Source organism: Camelus ferus, chromosome 12 (genome assembly GCF_009834535.1).
Source record: "Camelus ferus isolate YT-003-E chromosome 12, BCGSAC_Cfer_1.0, whole genome shotgun sequence".
In the NCBI taxonomy this organism is placed as follows: domain Eukaryota; kingdom Metazoa; phylum Chordata; class Mammalia; order Artiodactyla; family Camelidae; genus Camelus; species Camelus ferus.
In genome coordinates this window covers 26255512-26267280 of record NC_045707.1, presented here as the reverse complement: position 1 = coordinate 26267280, position 11769 = coordinate 26255512, and the positions used below count along the sequence as shown (strand labels likewise).

Sequence of the window (11769 nt, the reverse complement as noted above, 5' to 3'; positions counted from 1 at the left end):
AAAAAAGACTTCATAATTTGTTGTGTGAGACATTTTGTAACTCTAGGAATCTGTGACGAGTTTAACGGTGAGGAAGTAGATGCTAATCAGCACGCAGAGGAGGGAGGTTAGGGGCCAGGTAAGTGATGGGTAACCCAGAGCCCAGACTGGACACCTGCTGCCCTTGACACACCAGCAGCACCAAGAAGGGCTTCCCATCAACAGCTCTGAAGGTGTTTTCAAGAATTACGGATGAAGAAGACTCTAAGAATTGTAACATCTAATCCTAACTCTGAAACTCCCTGAACAAATCAACGGACCTCTGGGATTCCATTTCTAGACACACACACAAAAATGCCAGTCTCCTTAAGGTTGCCCTGGGAAAGAATTCAGATGACTATGTGGTCTTCCATGGTATGTGAAAAATCTGACAAAGGCAGGAAAACCTGGCATTGAGATCAGCGGATACTGCCCACTGATGTGTCAGGTTATCACACATCTTTTCTTAGAAGAGATCGTGTCAAAGGAGAACCCAGAGCAACACCAGAGGCATTCTCCTTAGAATCTCAGAGCCAGGGATATTGTCAGGTTCTTGCCTGGGGGCTTCCAGACCTCTCCCTACAAAGAACACCTTTTACTAGCAAGTCACCAACAGTGAAATTTTTAGCAACTGGGTTGCCACCTACGCCAGGGGCTCTCTGTACCCTATATCTTACACGGTGTGGTAGGCAGGATAGAACAACGCCCCCGCCCCAAAGATGTCCATGTCCTCCCATTCAATTACTAACCAGGCCCGACCCTGCTTAGCTTCCAAGATCAGACAAGATCGGGCGCGTTCAGGGTGGTATGGCCTGTAGACAAGGCGTCCATGTCCTAAATCACTGGAACATGTAAATATGTGTTCTTACAGGGCAAAGGGAATTTGCGGATGTGATTTAGCTAAGGATCTTGGGATGGGGGGTTATCATGGATTCTATGAGTACTGATAAGTGAAAGAGAGAGATAAGAGAATCAGAGTTAGAGATTTGAAGATGTTATGCCACTGGCTTTGAAGATGGAAGAAATACCTGACTAACTACTAGGAAGATGGAAAGCATTTGCAGGTACCACTTGTCTTTACAGTTGTGTGGACCGCCTATCCGCAGGCTTAGTCCATGTTGCTGTTGGGCTGTCTGGGTTTCCTTCGTTGATGTGTTTGTAGGGATAGTGTGTATAACTATTGACCCCTTATCTGCTATATGCATTACAAATCTTTCCCAGCTGTTGTTGCCTACATTTACAATATCCTTTATCAGACAAAACATTGTAGGTTTTATAAACTCAAATATATCTTTTCCTTTATCATTTCTGGGTTCCCTATCTTTGCCAGATCTCCCTTTTCCCCACATTTTATATGGTCTCCTAAATTTTCTTCTAAGATTTTTAGCAATTGTATTTTTGTGTTTAGTATTTTATCCATCTGAAATTTATTTTTGTATTATTGTTGCTTTTTTTTTTTAATCACAAAAATAATACATGTTCCTTGTAGATGTTTTGGGAAGCTTTGGATAATAAGAAAAAAATTTAATTACTCATAACTTCCCACTTCAGTAATACACAGCTTCTGGCTATATCCTTTCAGTCTTTTTTCCTATGCATTGCAATCTCAATTTCTTTTAATTTTATTTTTTAAATTGTTTTGCTTTGTTTTGTTTTTTAGTGGGGGAAGGAGGCAATTAGGTTTATTTATTTATTTTTGAGGATAAAATTTTATATTGTACATTCTGTTATACAACCTGTTTTGGCCATTTAACAATACAATTAGAACCCTTTTTCACATCATGAAATGATTTTCTACAACATACTATTAATAGCATAGGAATAATTCAATGTATAAATGTATCATCACTTGTTTGTTTAATCAAATCCCTATTTTTGGACATTTACAAGATTTTCTTTTTTTTCTTTTTTCGGTATGAGGATAATGTGCCACGACACTGCCTCCCATTTTGTTAGACTATATTTTGCACTTTGTTAAAGAACTCGCTTATTATCAAGTATATCTGTTCAATTTTAATAGCATCTAAAATTACCTGCTTAAAAATCAGATAAGGAAAAGAAAAGAAGATCCTTTTTTTTTTCTTTTTTCTAGGTTGCTGTGTTGAAATATACCTGAACTGAATGGAGGATTTGGAACTACCTTTGAAAAAGAACGGGATCTCCAGAGTGCAATGGATGGGCTTAGAAACTGTTTCTAAAGAGAATCAATGAGAAAGTTTAGGATTGAAGAGTTCAGAAGTTAAAAAAATAAACAGCAAATACAGCCTGGGGAAAATCACCAGATAGAAGGATCAGAAGGTCCCAAAGCACCAGCAGTCAGGTGAAGAATCAGTAGGGCACCAATGCCAGTTCTCTTAATACACCACCACCAAGAAGCTGCCTCAAGCTCTCCTGAAAAGACGCAGACAAATCAATTATCATTCCATTTTAGGATTTTACTGGAACCTCAAGACAAAGCAATGAGTAGTAGAAAGTCTAAGGATGAGAGTCATTAAAAAATGAGCACAGAACATATTTTAATTAAGATAATTTAAAAATAAATCTGAATATTTGAAAAAATAATCTGTGGACACAAGTGTGTATGTTAATCTGCTATCAAACGTATTTCTGTTTGGCATTGGATTCATTATAATCTGTGGATTTCTCTGCAACTGGTCTCTTCCAAAGTTAACTCTATCCCCAATAAGAACATTTTAAAAAATTTTATTAAACTGTACACAATAAACCACAAATGTGATGTCAGGGGGGAGTTTAACAGCTCAGCTAGTCTGGGCAGGATATTTATTATTGCAGAAGCTGAGGCCAGGAAAAGGGAAGTCACGTGCCACAGATCAGAAGGTCAGGTACCTGCTGAACCAGGAGTGAGTGACAAGGAGATCTCCTGCCTCTTAGCACAGCGCTCCTGCCACCAACACACAACTCCACAAGGCGGTCATCCTTGCTCTGGTGCCTGTGGTCACAAGTATTCCATCAAATCAGGAGGGCAATAAGATGAAATTGACATCTATGCATGTCATCTCAATTATGAGAGTGCTGGTATCAGTCCTCTAGCTGTCTATGCCTTTAATGTCCACACGTGAAACTTTCTGAAGAGGGGACACCAGGAGAGGTCTGAGTGCAGCTGGGTCCACCCCACAACACCAGGCTCCCAGGTAGCCCCAAGGCCTGCTAGGCCCCTCCGTGGCCCATGCTGAATAAGAGAGACCCCATCTGATTGGCTCTTTCTTCAGTTCATGGTCCCCAGGGTGGAAGACCCTTACACACTTTCCTTTGAGGGAATTTTAATAGTTTAAGAGCCAAGTGGAAAATATGCAAAATGATCAGATCTCCCATAATTGCTACTAACAAGTTAAAAATACATGACATTAAAAAGGATGTTTCTAGTTTTTCTTTCTGTTTTTAGTTTAAGGTTAAAAAAAAATAAGGAGAAAAGTAGGTGTAAACTAGAGCAAAAATTCCTGATTTTTCTCCAACAACATACATGTCCCATGTGCAACAGTCAGTAATAATGGGCTAAGAGTTTTTGCCCAGAATGTGACTTGTTGGATATAACTCCACTCTTTCCTCCCTACTACCACTGATAAAACAACATAATTAGGATATTTAGATATTTTAAAGGAAATCTGACCCAGGAGTCAGGCTCCTCCCTAACCCAGAAGATGAAGCCACTGCTTGTGTATAGCATGTATTCATTGCTACTAATGATAATAATAATGACAAAAAATGGCCGAAATTATTCTAGTTGTACATTAATTGCATGCAGCTGTAGTTATTTTAATAACAATAACCATAATAAGGATAGTTACCTGGAGGAAATCTTTTTTAAATGCTTACTAAGAGCCTGGCACACAGAATGCTCAGTAAATTTTAGGTGATATGATTATTGCTGTTGTTGAAGCTACCAGCTACCAATTACATGTAAATATTTCATAATCATGATAATCTGCACCCATAAAGGCAGAATTTCCATGCAGCAGATGCTGCTGGTGTCCTTGTCACGAGTTCTCCACCCACCTCTGACGTCAGCTGTGGCTGCACCGGACAGTTCTGTGTGAGCTCTCCCACCTCAGGCTAGCAGCAGCCCATTTCAAATGCATTCAGGATTCTGGACCACACTTTGGAGCTTACTTGTCTGGGCATGAGGAACACAGCCTGGAAGCTCAGGGGAAGTAGAGCTGGTGGGGAAACCCTCAACTGATGGGGGCAGGAGCCACTGTCCCTCAGGAGGACAAATCTAGGAGATCGTTCTGTAAGCTGTTCAGGTGATCTTAGCTGCATTGCCCTCGGTGCACATTCCCAGCAGATTCCTCCTCCGCTCCTGTCTCATCCTCACTCCTACTTCCTAGGATCACCTCCCAAATTAACTACCTGTATCCAACTCCTTGTCTCAGCCTCTGCTTTTACAGCAACACAAATTAAGGTATTCCATTCCCTCCAGCTAGGTGAGTCCAGAAATGTAAACTAGAAATACTTTAGAAGGGTGGTCCCCAACACAAGGCAACATCAGATTATTTTTGTTTCACAGTAAAAATGTTTTAAATGGAAGAGAGAACATTTTCAGCTAGCACCTTTTATAAAGCTCATAATACTGTATCATAGGAACCCCTAAAAAAAGTTGGAGAAAATAATTACATTTAGAATTAAGAGGGAGGAGCCAGAGAGAAAAGTCAATGCTTTCAGCAGCTTTGATCATTACTCCCATGCTCTGTATTGATGAGCCAGGTGATCACTGGCCCCTGCTCAGTTCTTCCTGATGCCGGCCCTCAAGGGCATTTGCTACGTAACTTATTGAACGTCTGATCAATTCAAGCCTGAGAGCTTGACTGAATGGGGACCTGGCAAAGTTCCAGGGGCTAATGGATAATTTGTAGTGACCATATCATGGGGATTTGGCTGCATATCCAATGATGTGGAGGTGATAGCCAGCATTCCTTCCAACATTTAAGGCCCTTAACAACTGTTGTGAATGACACAACCAAACCAGAATATCATAAAACCCTAAGGAGATCAAGTGACCAAGAGATAACACTCAAGAGTTTTTCGTGTCATTGCCTTAAAAATATTGACCATATAAAATTTAATTCAGCAGGTACATTTAGAGCACTCACTGTGACACAACAACAAACAGGTATAGAGAGCTTTACATCTGTTCTCTCACTTGATCTCAACATGGCCTATAAGATGGGTGTTATTTATTCTCTCCACTTCACAGATGATGCAACTGAGAGCAAAGAAGTGATTAACACCATGAAAAATGGTAAACTGAATGACTTACCTGACATTAGATCCAAACATGGATCCAGATTTTCTAAGTACCAGTTCTTTGCCCTTTCCTCCACTTCCTGCTGTCTAGCTGGACAACACCAAGTACCACCTCTAACAGGAAATGCCAGTGAATAGTCCTCATTCTCTGCCTTAAGGACTCATGATCTCCCTGGGGAGGAAGAACAGTGCTGTACTTAATTGCGTGAACAGACCTCATGTTACAAAGTTTACAAAAGAGAGAGCTAAGTGCTGGCTTGCAAGGTTAGGGAAGGCTCTCTGGAGAGGAATGGGAGCAGAGCTGGGCCCTGAAGGATGGTCATGGTCTTCATGGGGCAAAGGAAGACACTGGAACTAGTTAGGAGGACACCAAAGAGATGACAGCTGTGGATTTTGAAAGCCACATAGGTCTTGGTGAGTTACTATTTAATATTCTTTAATTTCCTTGAGGTAAAGTTTTTATGAACTACAATTTTCTTAAGCTCTGTACTTAAATCACTTCTCAGTATCAAGGATCAATTAGCTCAGTTCCATGGTTTCCCAACATATTTGAGCCTGTGGCCCTGGAATTTTACAGGGAAGCCAAATGTATAAAGAAGAGCTGTTTTGGTGGATGGAGGTGATTAGAGACCAATGGAAAGGAGGTTGTCCACACAAGGCAAGGCCCCATCAGCCACTATTCTGTTAAACAAGATGTATGCTTCACTCCAGGTCCAGCTAGGAAAACAGAAACTACCTCAGTTATTTTAACAGAGAAAATAAGATATAAGGAACTGGTGTGATGGTGTTGGAGGACAGAACGGCAAAAGGGAACGCAAAGTAATACAAAGAGGAGATACCTTCCCCCTAAGGACTCGGGAAACAAAAGATGGTTAGAGTGTTTTAAGTCTCCGAGGTTGGCAGAAGCACCACATGGAGCTGGTACTCAGACCTCAGGGAAGGGGATACTGCCCAGCTAGTCCTGGTTCTTCTGATGTGGGACGATGAGAGGAGTTCTGGGTGAGCTGATGAAAAAGCTGGGGACTGGAACTGCCGCTGAGGGGAGGAAGGGCCACTGCTCCAGTGACACTAGTGGTAACAACAAACAGAAGGACCAAGTCCCCTCTTCCTCCTCCTGCCTTCCAGTCTCTCTCAAGTGTCCCCTCTCTTGGTGGGGGTCAACAGGGGTCAGCTGGTGGAGGAGAAAGGTGGTGTGTGGAGTCCCAACCCCAGCATCACTGTGCGCGAAGCTAAGAAACAACAGTTTCAGAACCAATATGGCACCTCAGACGACAAGAAGGAGCAGATGAGAGAAGAAGGGCGGCTCTGCCCTGAATGTTCATGGTTAGGAAAATAATTACAAGTTTATGTCTTACAGACAGCAGATCAGTTGTTCCATGTTATCTCTGAAGCCCAAAAGGATGGTATATTAATTTGAGCATGAACCATAAGTTAGTAGATACAATTTACTGGCAGAAAAATACCTGGACAATAGGATGAAGGACCAAAGTAGACCCTCAAATTATGAAATATCTCATTTTTCCATATTTCCTGGTTCAGGATTTATTATTAAGTACTGATTTGTTCTCTTCTTTACATATGTTCTTTCTCTTCAAACAGATTCGTTTCCTCTTCTGCAATTCACTTGGGTACAGTCCACGCATCAGAGTACAAATCAGTGATACAGCCCCTAAGCGCAAGTATATTAAATGTATGTACATTTTTCCCATCTGTGAGGCGGGGATGATTAAGGGATTGCATTATAGAAATGAGGATTCTCTTATTCGTGATTATCATTCATTCATCCAACAAATACATTTTAACATCCACTATATGCCAGGCATTATTTTAGGGGCAGGGGTTAAAACATTGAATAAAATAGACAAACCACCTCTATCAGTTAGGAACCCAGACAGCTCTAAGTTATGAAAAATCCCACTCCAGTGACTTGACTAAAGAAGGTTCCATGATTTTCACTTAACAAGAGATGACAAGGGAGGCAGCCAGGGCTGGTAGGATGCACTGTGATGTCATCAGGGACCCAGTTTCTCCCCACCTTTCTGCTCAGCCCCCTTGATGAGCTGGTTTATGCACTCATACTTGCCATTTCATGATCACAAGACTATTCCACTGTCAGGAATTATTTCAAACAAGCATAAGGAAAAAGGAAGAAGGAAGTGGCAATGCCTGTGTTAGAAAAGTGAAGGCTTCCCAGAAATCCACAACATGCTTCTGTTCACATCACTGACCAGAGCTAAAGCACATGGGACGTAGGAGAATCACATCATAGAAGGACCAGGATCCAGGGCAGCACCTGAGTGGTCTCATTCAGGGGCAGTGATCCAATAAATGAATACCAATCACAGAAGAAGTGGTACAAAATCTTAGGTGAGGACTCCAAGTGCTGGCTTGGGTCCTGGCAACCCCACCATGTCTGCACACATTGGGAGAGATGGTTCCCTAAAAGGAAGTCAGGGAACACCAAGAAAAGAGACCAGGGCACTGAGTATCACAAAAGATCCAGGGCAATGACCAAGGGGCTGATGTTTGTGAAAGGATTTAGGTTTTCCAGATGACAGGTTCTCAAGTGCTATTAAGCACTGTAAAATTCTTAATATTTTACCTTGATCCTAAAAACACGTTTGCTCCCGTTCTTTAATACCTCAGGAAAATCCAATTTTCACTTTTCTAAACTGAAACAGAGCTTCAAAAAAAAAAAAAAAAAGTTTGCACTGAAAGAAAAATAGACAGCAGAAGATTGGCTGGTTTTGTTATTAAGACTGTCTTCTGGTTACGTTTTATATATAGATTCTCCTGAATGTAGGTTAGGGAGCTATTAAAAAATTAAATAAGGGGAAGAACATCGCTTCTGCTACTTGACTTGAAGATGTTCACACGGGGCAACATAAAATCAGAATTTTATAGTGTTGCCTGAAAATAATAGCATACCCTGAACTAGAAGCCCATAGGCAGATAAGGCCATTAAGGACTACTACCCATGTTATTACTGCTAAAATATTTATATATTATAATTTTGTAATAAGATATTTCCAAAGAAAATGATGTTAGCTTAAAATGTACGTATTAGTAAAGCCATTCCAGCATAGTGTTGTTTGAAAATCTCTGCAGGAGCAAAAGCCAAAAACACCATACAATTACTGTAACGTTGGATTTTGCCCCTGCAGATGTCTTTTTTCTGACCCTTGAAAACAGATACAGCTAATTAAGACCAATAAAATTAAGCGTAAGAGTGAAATTTGTTAAAAATAAGAAAATTTATATAGATTCAGGTACCATTGTTATTTGCATTCTTTTTCTGTAGTAAAATTATTTTAACTTTGAATCCGTTTTGAGGTCTTCATTTGGTTATTCAAAATTGTTTGAACCTACCTAGTAAGGCAGACATTACTACTTGTCTATTCAATAATCATTCTCCTTTTACTCCTTACTAATATAATCCCATCTTTAAGATGTCAATGTGTTCTACTAAAATAGAAACCTCCCAGATTCAACTGCAGCTAGGGGTTGCCATGAGATCAGGTTTAGGCAATAAGATGTAAAGGGAAGAATTTGTTTTTTAAAAAGGGGAGAGACATCTGGCACTATCTTTGATTTTTCTGTCTAGAGTACAGATACAATTCCTGGAACAATGGCAGCTATTTTGCAACCATGAGGATACAGTAAAGAGATGAAACATTGGGATTTGATGACATTATGGAGATAATGTGCAAGCCCTGGACTGCCTATCTTCAACATTTTTCCTACATCTTAAAAATAAACCTCTCTTTGGTTTAGCTATTGCAATCAGGTTCTGTTATTTGCAGCCAAATGTATTACTAACCTGATATATGCACTATGTATCCAGCACTGTGTTGGACTCAGAAGATATAGCAGTGAACAAGATGTGGTCCTCAGCCTCCAGTAACTTATTATTTAATGAGAGAAACATTAAGCAAATAATAACAAAATTACTTAGCGGCAACTGCTGAGGTATCTACACTAGCCTGGGTGAAGATGGTGGTCAAAGTATATCTGTTTAAGTAGATGACATACAAACTGAGATTTGGATAAATAGGAGTTAATTGGGTGGTGGCAGTTGGAGAGAGCATTCCAAAAGGGGGAAATAGTCCCTATGACTAAAATATGGAGACCAAAGGCGGTGAGTGATACTTCATTGGGCTGGAGCAGTAGTCAGATCAGAAAATACAGGGCGTTTGGTCCTGATGAGAATTTTAGACCTTAGAGCAGTGGAAAGTCATTGGTAGGTGTGAAGTGATCAGACTTAAGTTGTGAAGAGATCGTTCTGGCTGCAGTATGAAGGAACAGAAAGGGAGCTAGAGTGGGTGTGGGGAGTAAGAAGTTGTCCAGGTCAGGGTCAGCAAACTGCTTCCAAGGGTCTGCTTTCATAAATAAAATTGTAATGGAACTCAGCTACCCTATTGGCTTGTGTATTTTCTGTGGCTGCTTTTGTGCCACAAGGGCGGAGCTGAGCGGTCGCCATGGAGACAGGCGAAAATATTTACCACGTGACCCTTTACAAAACCAGCGTGCCAACCCCTACTTGAGACAGAAGACAGTGGCTTGGACTAGTTTCATGGGGATGCAGGAAAGTGGACAGATTTGAGATGTATTTGAGATTTGCTGATGGGCTAAATTTGGGAGCTGAAGGAAAGAATGAGGAACGATGACTTTTAAACATAAGCGCCTGGTAAGACGGGAAAACAAGTTTGGGAGGGAAACATCCAACTGTCTGCCTTGGAAATCCTGAGTTTAAGTATCTTAGAGAGATTATCAACATCACGGTCCCTCTCTTGTTAGAATACGGAAGTCCTGTAACGGAGACGCTTTCCTTGTGTTCAGTATTGCAATCAGTTCCACTCAGTAAGAATCATACTCTTGATTTTTACATAAAGTCTTCCCAAATATAATCCAATTCAGTCCATTTTCATCAAAAAAAAAAAAACAACATTAAGCAAAAGTTAAAAGAAATTGAGGCAAATGGATTATAATAAAAGTTTTTCTGATGATTTAAGACATTGGTTTCTTAGTTGAGCAGTCTATCCAGTAATGATCATGTATACATTTTCAGGACTTATTTTTCATACAATCTCATTTCCCCCAGTATTTTTACACCATTAAATACTGTCGTATTGATCTCACAAAATAACACAATATTGGGCCTGTTACGTAGTAGGGTATCATTTGTTGAGAACCAACACAGAGTTTCTGGGGTTAGATCTGATTAAGCCCATTTTCTGTATCCTTCTAAACAAAATGACCGTATTTCCCTGTGAAAATCTGGGACACAAGGCTTGACAACTGGAAAAAAAAGTTTTTAATTGTGAAAATCCAAGAAAATATCAGACATACAGTTGTTATATATTTCTATGCCAGACCTAAAGCATGGGGGATGCCCAAATCTCCATCACCCCTCTGTAAAAGGTCAGAGCACAGAAGGGAAAATAATCAGCTGTCATGGGAAATGGTGGGGCCCAGCATTTGAAATAAAACACCTTGGTGCTGTTTTTTGAATTTTCAGAAGTGTTTGGCAATATGGATACGCAATATGCTTGGTGAGATCTCCTACTGAGACTGTTGGGGGTCGGGGGAAATGCAAGTCTACCGAAACAACATTCAGGATACCATCTGACCTGCACTCTTTTACCGAGAACACCTTCGCAGCTGCTGCATGAGTTTTAATTACTGCAGGAATGTCTTCAGGGCTACCTCACAATTTTTCATCGTGGTGCAATTGCTCCCCACCACAATAAACAGTCCTTCGGCAAAACGTGCCAGAAGTTTTCTTGTACCTTAAGGATGAGACAATTTCTTTTGAAATGCACACATTGAGAGGTGGGGCAGAAAACATCCAAAATGGGGAATTTATGGGCTTAATGAAATGTGAAAATTGGAAAAGACAAACATCCCTTCTGAAGATGGCTTTAACTCATCAGCAAACTGGGTTAATCAAAAAGTATTAGTCAGACAGAGCTCTTTATTTTTTTAAAGCACTTTTTGGGGGTATAATTCCTGCACAGTAAACTACACATATTCAGATGTACAATTTGATGAATTTTGATAGCTGTATACACCTAAGAAACCATCACCACAATCAAGACAGCTAACATTTACATCACTCCCCAAGAGGTGAAAATTTCAATCTCCTGATTTATCCCTTCCCACTCCTTTGCTTCCTGGTAACCATAAGTTTGTTCTCTACGTTTGTGAGTCTGTTTTTGTTTTGTAGATAAGTTCATTTGTGTGTTTGTTTGTTTGTTTGTTTTTAGATTCCACATATAAGCGATATCATATGGTAATTTTCTTTCTCTTTCTGGCTTACTTCACTTAGAATGACAATCTCCAGGTCCATCCATATTGCTGCAAATGGCATTATTTTATCAGACAGAGCCCTTTAAATGTGATACATAATTTCTTTTTAAAATTATTTTCAAGCGGAGTAGTTGTTTTTTGCTTAGTTGGTTGGTTAGCTGGTTTTTTGCTTGTTTTGGG

The 11769-nt window shown here is 40.2% G+C and overlaps 1 long non-coding RNA gene across 1 annotated transcript; it reads left to right on the top strand.

Annotated features, from left to right (window-relative positions):
- Positions 1-5490: 5490 nt before the first annotated feature.
- On the top strand, positions 5491-9063 carry LOC116667809. The gene is made up of 3 exons (XR_004324887.1): positions 5491-5694; positions 6880-6970; positions 8885-9063. It is a non-coding gene; the product is annotated as an uncharacterized LOC116667809 (long non-coding RNA).
- Positions 9064-11769: the final 2706 nt, after the last annotated feature.